This window comes from Podarcis tiliguerta, assembly GCF_965153285.1.
Source record: "Podarcis tiliguerta genome assembly, chromosome: 11".
NCBI lineage: Eukaryota > Metazoa > Chordata > Lepidosauria > Squamata > Lacertidae > Podarcis > Podarcis tiliguerta.
The window spans coordinates 29,300,545-29,308,910 of NC_139544.1; positions in this window are offsets into that span (position 1 = coordinate 29,300,545).

Sequence of the window (8,366 nt, forward strand, 5' to 3'; positions counted from 1 at the left end):
TCCCTAATTTCCAAGGACAGTCCCGGACAGTCCCTCCGGGTTTCTGATTTCATCCTGGGATGTTCCAGTTTTCCTTTTTTCCTCCCCTTCTCTCGAAGAACAATTAAGTGTTGGAGAGATCAGGACACACACATACCATCCTTTTTGGAAACTGGAGCCTTTGGGGGGTGTAAGTGCAAAATGGAGTCTTGTTTATACTAAAAAAAAAAGCCTGCAACAAATGAAGGAAATGGTGAAGCTGGCATACAAAACTCTTCCTATAATTTTGACGGAAAACGTAACCACTTTAAATTCTTTAATTGCAATACTTAAGCAGCCAGCCATCTTTTAGGAAGTGTTTGTTCCTTTATCGTAAGTGGAGCCTTACAATGCAAGCCTACGTGTCTGCTCAGAAGTCCCACTGTATTCAATAGAGCTTACCTCAGGTAACTGGGTAAAGACTGTGCAGCCTTACAATGCAATCCTAAGCATTTTTACTCAGAACTAAATCCTACCAAGTTCAAAAGGATTTGCTCTCTGGTATCTTCCTGATCATTTTCAAAGTTTCCATTATTATTACTATTACTCAAGGCAGCTTGCAAATATATTTTTATTTCATTTCGTTTATCCACTGAAGTTGTGCATGATCCCTTCTCTCACACATTTTTCTTTACAACAACCCTGTGAGGTAGGTTAGGTGGAGGTAATAGGCTCAAGGTGACGGATGTACATGTATATGATGTATATGTGTGTGATGAGATCTCACAGTAGAAGCTTCCTACGTAGAATAGAATGTCCCTATTTTCATTGGTGCAGGAGGCAGTGGAAGACAGGAGTGCCTTGGCGTGCTCTGGTCCATGGGGACACAACTAAACAACAAGAATTTTCATTGGAGAAATATGGGTTTGCAAGGTTGGCTTTTGGTTCTTTCTCATCCATCCATACTGGGAAGTGCTCTGAACTGCTCAATCAGATATGCTGTCGGGACAGAATTCCAGTATTTCCGAGGACCCAAGCATTTGGGTTTGAAGTTGCTTGTATCCATTGACCTTAAAACTGTTGCAGGGGCTTTCCAGATCATCATCTGACTTGGGGAGACAAATTCTGAGTTCCTGCTGAAAGACAACACCAGGATTCCTGCCTGTATAGAAAACCCTGTGGTATCTTTCCAGCAAAGGGAGCTGGCTTCAAGGTCCATGTTCCAGTCACTTCGTAAGTGAGAACTTGCACCGCAGCACGGATGTCTGCTGTTAGGGATCCAACGCATTCCCAAAGCAACATAGCTCAGCAACTTATCTGCTTCCCTTCAACCTTGTGACCTAAAAGAAACGAGTGACGCTTTTTTATGACCACATGGAAACCAGATCTTGAGTTGATGGCGAACAGGTCACTGACGCTGCGTTATTCTTGCATGCTTATTTAGAGATAAGTACGTTGAGCTCAGTCGGGCTTCTTGCAAGCATGCTTAGGATTGCTTAAGATCAGTGAGCTGAGACAGTAAACTGTAAATCTGGTTAAAGCAATCACTAGGAAACGGAAAATGTGAAGCATCTTATACATCTCTCCAGCCACATTTAGAACACCGTGTACAGTTCAGATCTCTCCCATCTGAAAAGGGGTATCATAGAGCTTGGAATACTAACGAAAAAGCCAGCTGTAAAATGGAAGAGAGCATATTGGAAAAACCAAAAGCCTCCACCCAGGTATTTAGAGACTTGAACAGAGTTCTAATTTGTTATTTTACTTTATTAATTTTCCCCTTTATCACCGAATCTGATAATTTTAAGAAGGAAAGTGTTCGAAACATTTTAACTTTTTGAAAGTCTCAAAATGTTGTTAATTCTTCTTACTAATAATAATAATAATAATAATAATAATAATAATAATAAACTATGAGATTATTATTTTGTAAACAGCTTTGAGGATCCCCCCCCCACCTTTTTGTGATCAAGCAATGTGTTATAAGAAAAATACTTGCTCCCTTTCCCTTGTGGGGTATCTATAACACGATGTATGAATTTCGTTAAATAAACAAGCCAGGCCTTTTTAGTTTAGAACAACAACGAAGAGGAGGATCGAGGTTATCCAAAGGTGGTGGCAGCGTACCCCACTCTGAAATGCCCTTTTGGGGATTTTCCATTTCCTGCTCTATTGTGTTATCCAGTATGCAGCAGGTTTTCTAAGCTTCAGTTAAATGAAATCCTTACAGTGTTTCCAGTAGCCAAGTTATGAAGTGTGTGCTCTTTCTCTACTGAGCTTAGAATTGGCTGGGCAGCTGTGCCTTTTCACAACTGTTTGACAAGCAGAAATTCTGCAGGTGAGGTTACATTGCAGATGTAATTCTGAGAAAAACTATCCCTGGTGATTTTCTGTTTGTCAAATAACTATCAGGGATATCTAGCCTGGCCAAGAAAAACAAGCTGGCAACTCAGAAGCTCACCAGAGAGACGGAAAAGAAATCCACATGTCATTCCTGGGAGCCATCAGATAATAGAACCTGGGTTGCAGTATTTGCATATCCTCCAAGTTTTTGGCAACCAATGTGGGCTGCTTGAAAAATTCTCACTATTTTTCAGATAGTAGCAACTCATGACAGAACAGCAGCAAACTAATTCCTTGGAAAAATACTGCTCAGTTTTCCTTTTTGTAAAGAATACATAGCCTGGGGAAATCTGAGAATAGTATCAAAGATCCTTTACATAGACTATATATCACCCTCACTCCACCCTTAAATTCTGCAGAATTTATATTCTGCAGAATTCTGCAGAAAAGGAATAAAAGCAGTTTTATTACATGAGAGGAGAGGGCAAAGATAACTTTCTAATCTCATTGCTTTTTATAGCTGCCTGGGAGTTTAGAAGAAGTCACAGATTGTGGAATCCAGGCCTATTCAACACAACTCCCTTTCAGGAGGGGTTATCACACTCAGTTTACAGAACAAGGCTGTTTATGCAATGGGGGGGGGGGAGCACAGCAAAAATCTCTCCCATCTCAAAAGAACAAGCTGCCTCTCTTGTTTCCTGGAACAGCTTTGTAAAGTGAAAAATAAAATCACTGGTGACAGTACGTATAATAATCAGTAGCTTATTATATGATTCTAGTTTGTTTATTAGTGACACAAAACATCATAGCTCATGCAAGTTCAAGCGAGGACTTCCTGGGATTGGACACAGTGCTGTATTTTTTTAACCTTATAAGAAGATGTTTTGTGTCCCAGCTCATAGAGCTTTCTAAATATGGTGGCATTTCTAATAAGAGGTAACAAAACATTGTTCTGAGATTATCTGCAGAGGCGTAGAATTTCACCATAGTACTAAAACAAAGCATGCTGGATATTGTGTGTGTGTGTGTTGAGTGTAATAATTTAATATGAGCTCCTGACACCAGCAGGAACAAATGTTCCTGCAAAGTATATAAGTTTTAAAGTTTAGAAGCAGGGAGGATAGGAGAGATCACAACCTGCCCATAGCACCCAGTAAATGCCAGCAACAGAAAGGTTAATGGGTTTGATTGGGCAATATAGCCAGAAAGAAACAGAAAATGCAACAGGTTTCATGAAGAAAAATCAATTTTTGTAGCACAAGGAAATGATCCCGCCATTACCGCACTGACATCTCACATGTTAAAAGGCAACAGATGCCAGCTGTCAAGCTGCAGTGTCACTCAAGAAGGCCAAAAAAAATTGCAAGGACAGTTACATACCCAGATAGGCCTTGGGTGTTAGAATTGCTTGCTCATTACTATAGATTGAGCTCATTCAGCTATAATCTTCTATACAACTTCCATATATAGAGATGATTTATATATCACCCTTTGTGCAACCCCCAGGGTGGTTTACAACAACACAGACAGAGCTTGGATGGCCACCTGTCGTGGATGCTTTAGTTGATATTCCTGCGTTGCAGGGGGTTGGACTAGATGACCCTCGGGTCCCTTCCAACTCTAAGATTCTATTATTCTAAGCCCACAATTTACGCAGGGGTTACATTCCAGGGATCGTGCCTAAAGTCAAAATCTTGTGTACTCAACACACATTGGGTTTAATGGTGGATGGGATTGCCGAAGTTATTTTTTTCCAGAACTCTACCCACTTTCTGCCCCCTTTTAAAAAAAATTGTTTTGCCATGCACATAAAGTGTGTGATTTGTGGGCTTACTGTATATAAAGATGCGTAAAATCTATAAAAACACAACCCATTAAAAACACATAACAAATCACTGACCGAATAACAATTGCAATGTCTACTTTATTTTTATTTGTGTTTGTGCATGTGAATTATATTATCCACATCAACACAATCCACAGGCAAGACGGAAAATGGAAGCGACAACCCTCACTTCCATGCAACCTGTTTACTGGTCATGCATCCTGATTTGTTGGCAGAAAGTGTGTGAGGTGGTTTCGTTTGTGGGTGAGGTTGTGTGATGTTGCATCAAAGATCAAACAACTGTTATCCCACACTTTCCCATTCCTTTCCTTACTTGGAAAACCCTTATATTGGGGGGAAAGTGAGTTTGTTGTGCAGGAGCACCAAATCAATAAAACTGTGCTGATACACATTTGCTGACATGAGATTAAGTCCTACCCGAAAATAGCCACCATTTCCCTATGAAGCCCTGTCGGCATTTCCTTGCGGTTATCGGAGCAGACTTGTGGTTAACACGTCGCTTGGGTAAAAGAGGCTTGGTTGGGGGAGCAGCTGTCCTGAAGATCTGCTCACATATGATTTATATGGAAGGTGTGTCTGCGACATTACCCTACAAGCCACGTACAAGCAGGCCGGGGAAATGTCTCGCTGTGTCCTCACTGCCAGGGTCACATGTCTGTTTACTTAGATTGGCATTTGGTGACTTGGCCTGCTTGATAGTATTCACAGCTGATGTTTCGCTTTTCTAGGATCTGGTTGCTCCAAAAGGAAAGAGCGCTAAATCATTTCAGGAATTAAAATAAACAGCTGATAAGCTGGTAAACAAATTGAAAATTGAAACCCTTAAGTCTCACATTTGTGTTTTCTGTTACCTTCAAAGGTAGTCCGTGTTAAGCTAACACTGCAGAATTTCACTTAAGTATATATATATATATGGCAAGAGTTTGCTCTGCTCCTGAAATTACATGGTTCATCTAAAGGGACCTGAAAAATGAAAAGCATTTTCATATACATTTTTATCATGCCATCAAGTTTTCTCCGTTTATTACTGATGTGTGGTTCTTCTTTCACTTTTAAGAGTTTGACGGAGGTTCCCACTAACTTCCACTTATATGTTTGATCAAGCATAAAAAAAGGTGTGGCTTAGTAAAAAAGAGAGAGAGAATGAAATCAACTTGAAATAAGTTGTGTGTGGTATAGTGGTATAGTGGTTAAGAGCGGTAGTCTCGTAATCTGGGGAACCGGGTTCGCGTCTCCGCTCCTCCACATGCAGCTGGTGGGATGACCTTGGGCCAGTCACACTTCTCTGAAGTCTCTCAACCCCACTCACCTCACAGAGTGTTTGTTGTGGGGGAGGAAGGGAAAGGAGAATGTTAGCCGCTTTGAGACTCCTTAAAGGGAGTGAAAGGTGGGATATCAAATCCAAACTCTTCTTCTTCTTATAAAAGCATGCAACTACGAGTAGAAAGCAAGCTGGTGCGGGGGCAGCAGGCCTTGAGATATAATCATGAAATTCATTACTCATGATCAGGACTCAGTTCTATGTTAAAACTGAATGCCAACCAAACCTCCACACCTGTGTTTGTTAAGCAGGAGGAGAAAATGCCTATGCCATGACAGGTGGTAAGGCCAAAGCCATTTCCCTTTTTCCGCTCCCTTTAAAAATTTTGTTTTGTCACTTGCATAAGCGGAATGCACACAAGTGCATAAGTTGGGGGCTTACTGCAGATAAAAATGCATAAAAACAGCACAATCTATTAGAAACACGTAACAAAAAATCACGACTGAATAACAATTGCAGAGATGTTTAATACAGTGCAATGTCAGTGCATGTAGCAACTGTACACTGATAAGTAAGTGGCATGCAACCAACAGCTACTTCTGCTTTTAATTATACCTGCAGGCGTCAGAAATGGCATTTTCATATTGCATCTTGGGTCTGTTCGAATACTGTTGAAACGGGGGCTGTAAAGAAGCAGTTACATCATTGCAGGAGAGGAGAGGACAGAATGCCTTGCTGAATGACAGGTGGTACTCCTGAGCCTGTTTTAGAGGGGGGGGGTTTATGTCATGTACTGCTCAGTCTAAAAGTCAGATCTGTGTGTTATCAGTTTGCAAGTTATGTTTCACAGTCTATGCAGGCTTAGGAATGTCTCATGCAAACAGCCAACCCCCCCTATAAACTCTCAGGTTCTAGTATTGCAAAATACTAACAGGCACTAATGGAGAGAATTATTGGCTATAAAGCAAATACCAGTGTGTGCCACGCAATGCCTGGACATAAGAGGAGAGGGAGACTGGATGCCCTTGTAAACACAGTTCTCAAGCTTTGGATACCCAAGGGACAAACATAGGCCCCTTTTTCACATCACAAGTTATCTAGACTTAGTGGGCCATTGGCACTGAATGTCCACATATCAAGATTTAGGTGGGTTAAGCAAGGTTGTATGCAATGTTGCCTTATAATTGGGAAACTCATCTGTTGACCTCCTATTCAGTTCCAGACCAGAGTTTCTAAAGTGTGTTACATGCTAACCAAGAGAGGAGCCCAATTACTGAGACGATGTCAGGGACTGGCTGGACGAAGAGGAGTGGTGGAAGGCAGCAGCCGGGGAACCCCCAAGGGAAACCCTAGAGGACGAAGCTCAGAGCCAGGGGATTGGTGGTGGGATACTGAGGAGAGGTCAAGGATTGGGAGGAGGGGCTGGATGCTGAAGAGGCAACAGGGTGTAGTGAGCAGGAAGAGCCTGTGACAGAAAGCAGTTCAGACTCTGGGGCTGAAGCAGAGGAAGTGGGGTCCAGAGGCTGCTGGAAAATCCAGGGAGTCTCCCTCTCCTGATGTGCCAAGCTGTCTGTCCTGGTCTCCAAGAATGCACAGAATAATGAGGGGGGCAGAACAGAGACCAGAGGTGTGCAGATACAGTTTGAGACTGCTTGGGAAAAATCCGGGAGAGGAGGAGCCTTAGAAAGAGTGGAAGGCAGGGACCTTCAGTCCTGGCAACTGCTCCACAGGACCAGCCCTGCTGGGAAGTGTTGCAGAGTTGCATGCCGTTTCCTTGAATGAAGAGTGAACTTCACTGACAATGGAGTCTTGCATCTTTCGTGCTGACCTGTGTCCGACTCCAGCCCTGACAGATGAGCTTGCCAAATGAACACACTTTTCCTACAGTTCTAAGGTTCGGGGATTGGAGAACCAAATGCAGTATGTCAACTCTTACCTTGTGTCAAGGGAAACTACCGGGGGGGGGGGGGCTGAGGGCCATTCTTGTCCTATGGTTAACTCCCTCTGGGGTACACATGTCAAAGTGGGTGTAGGTAGCATTTAATTTTTTTTAAAGGACAAATATGGAGGAGGTCTGGGAAGATTCATCAACCACATTTTGGTATCACAAAAACTTAGCAGATGACCCACAGGAGTGGTCAGTAGAAAAAAAGCATATTATTGAGAAAACTTTTTTAATAAGCATATTTTGGGGGGCTACAGAAAACCTTTTGGCATCACAGTCAGTATTTTTTTAATATATATATATATATTAGTCTAAAACAATTTTTTAATATAATTTTTAATGGACATATGAGGGAGGAGGCTGGGGGACCAAATAAACCTTTTGGCATCACAGTGAGCTACCTAGAAATAAAATAAAATAAAATGTTTGTTTGTTTGTTTGTTTGTTTGTTTGTTTGTTTGTTTATTTAAAATCTGATTTTCTAATTCCTCGGTCTGTTCTCTGAAATGATACAGTTGAAGAAGAACTGTATCATGTGCTATTTCCACCCTATGAGAATTTGGATAAAACCCATACAACATTATCTAGTTAAAATTTCTCTGCCATTAGGTGTGGAATTATAGTCCAGGAGAGATGCCAAAGTCTGGACCCTGACTTATTTCACTTGAAGGGGAGGGTCCTGGACTTTGTAAGTGAAAACAATAATAATTTATGCACCTAGAAGTATTCTGAGGTATTCTAGAACATGCAGTGTCTGAAGGTCAGTTAACACCCTTATTGGAGTAACCTTCCTTTGAAGTTATATAGCAAGGCTTTTAAAGCCTGGTTTTGCTCCTTTAAAATGCTTTTTCCATTATTTCCTCAGTTCTTTGATTTTTCTTTTTAAAACCAAAGAACTTTAAATAGCAATTTATGTGACATAGTTTCCATCCACCATATCCTACAGTATATATACTTTTGAGTGAAATCTCTGATAGTTTTGGAACTGAATGACATTTTATGGAAATGAATCA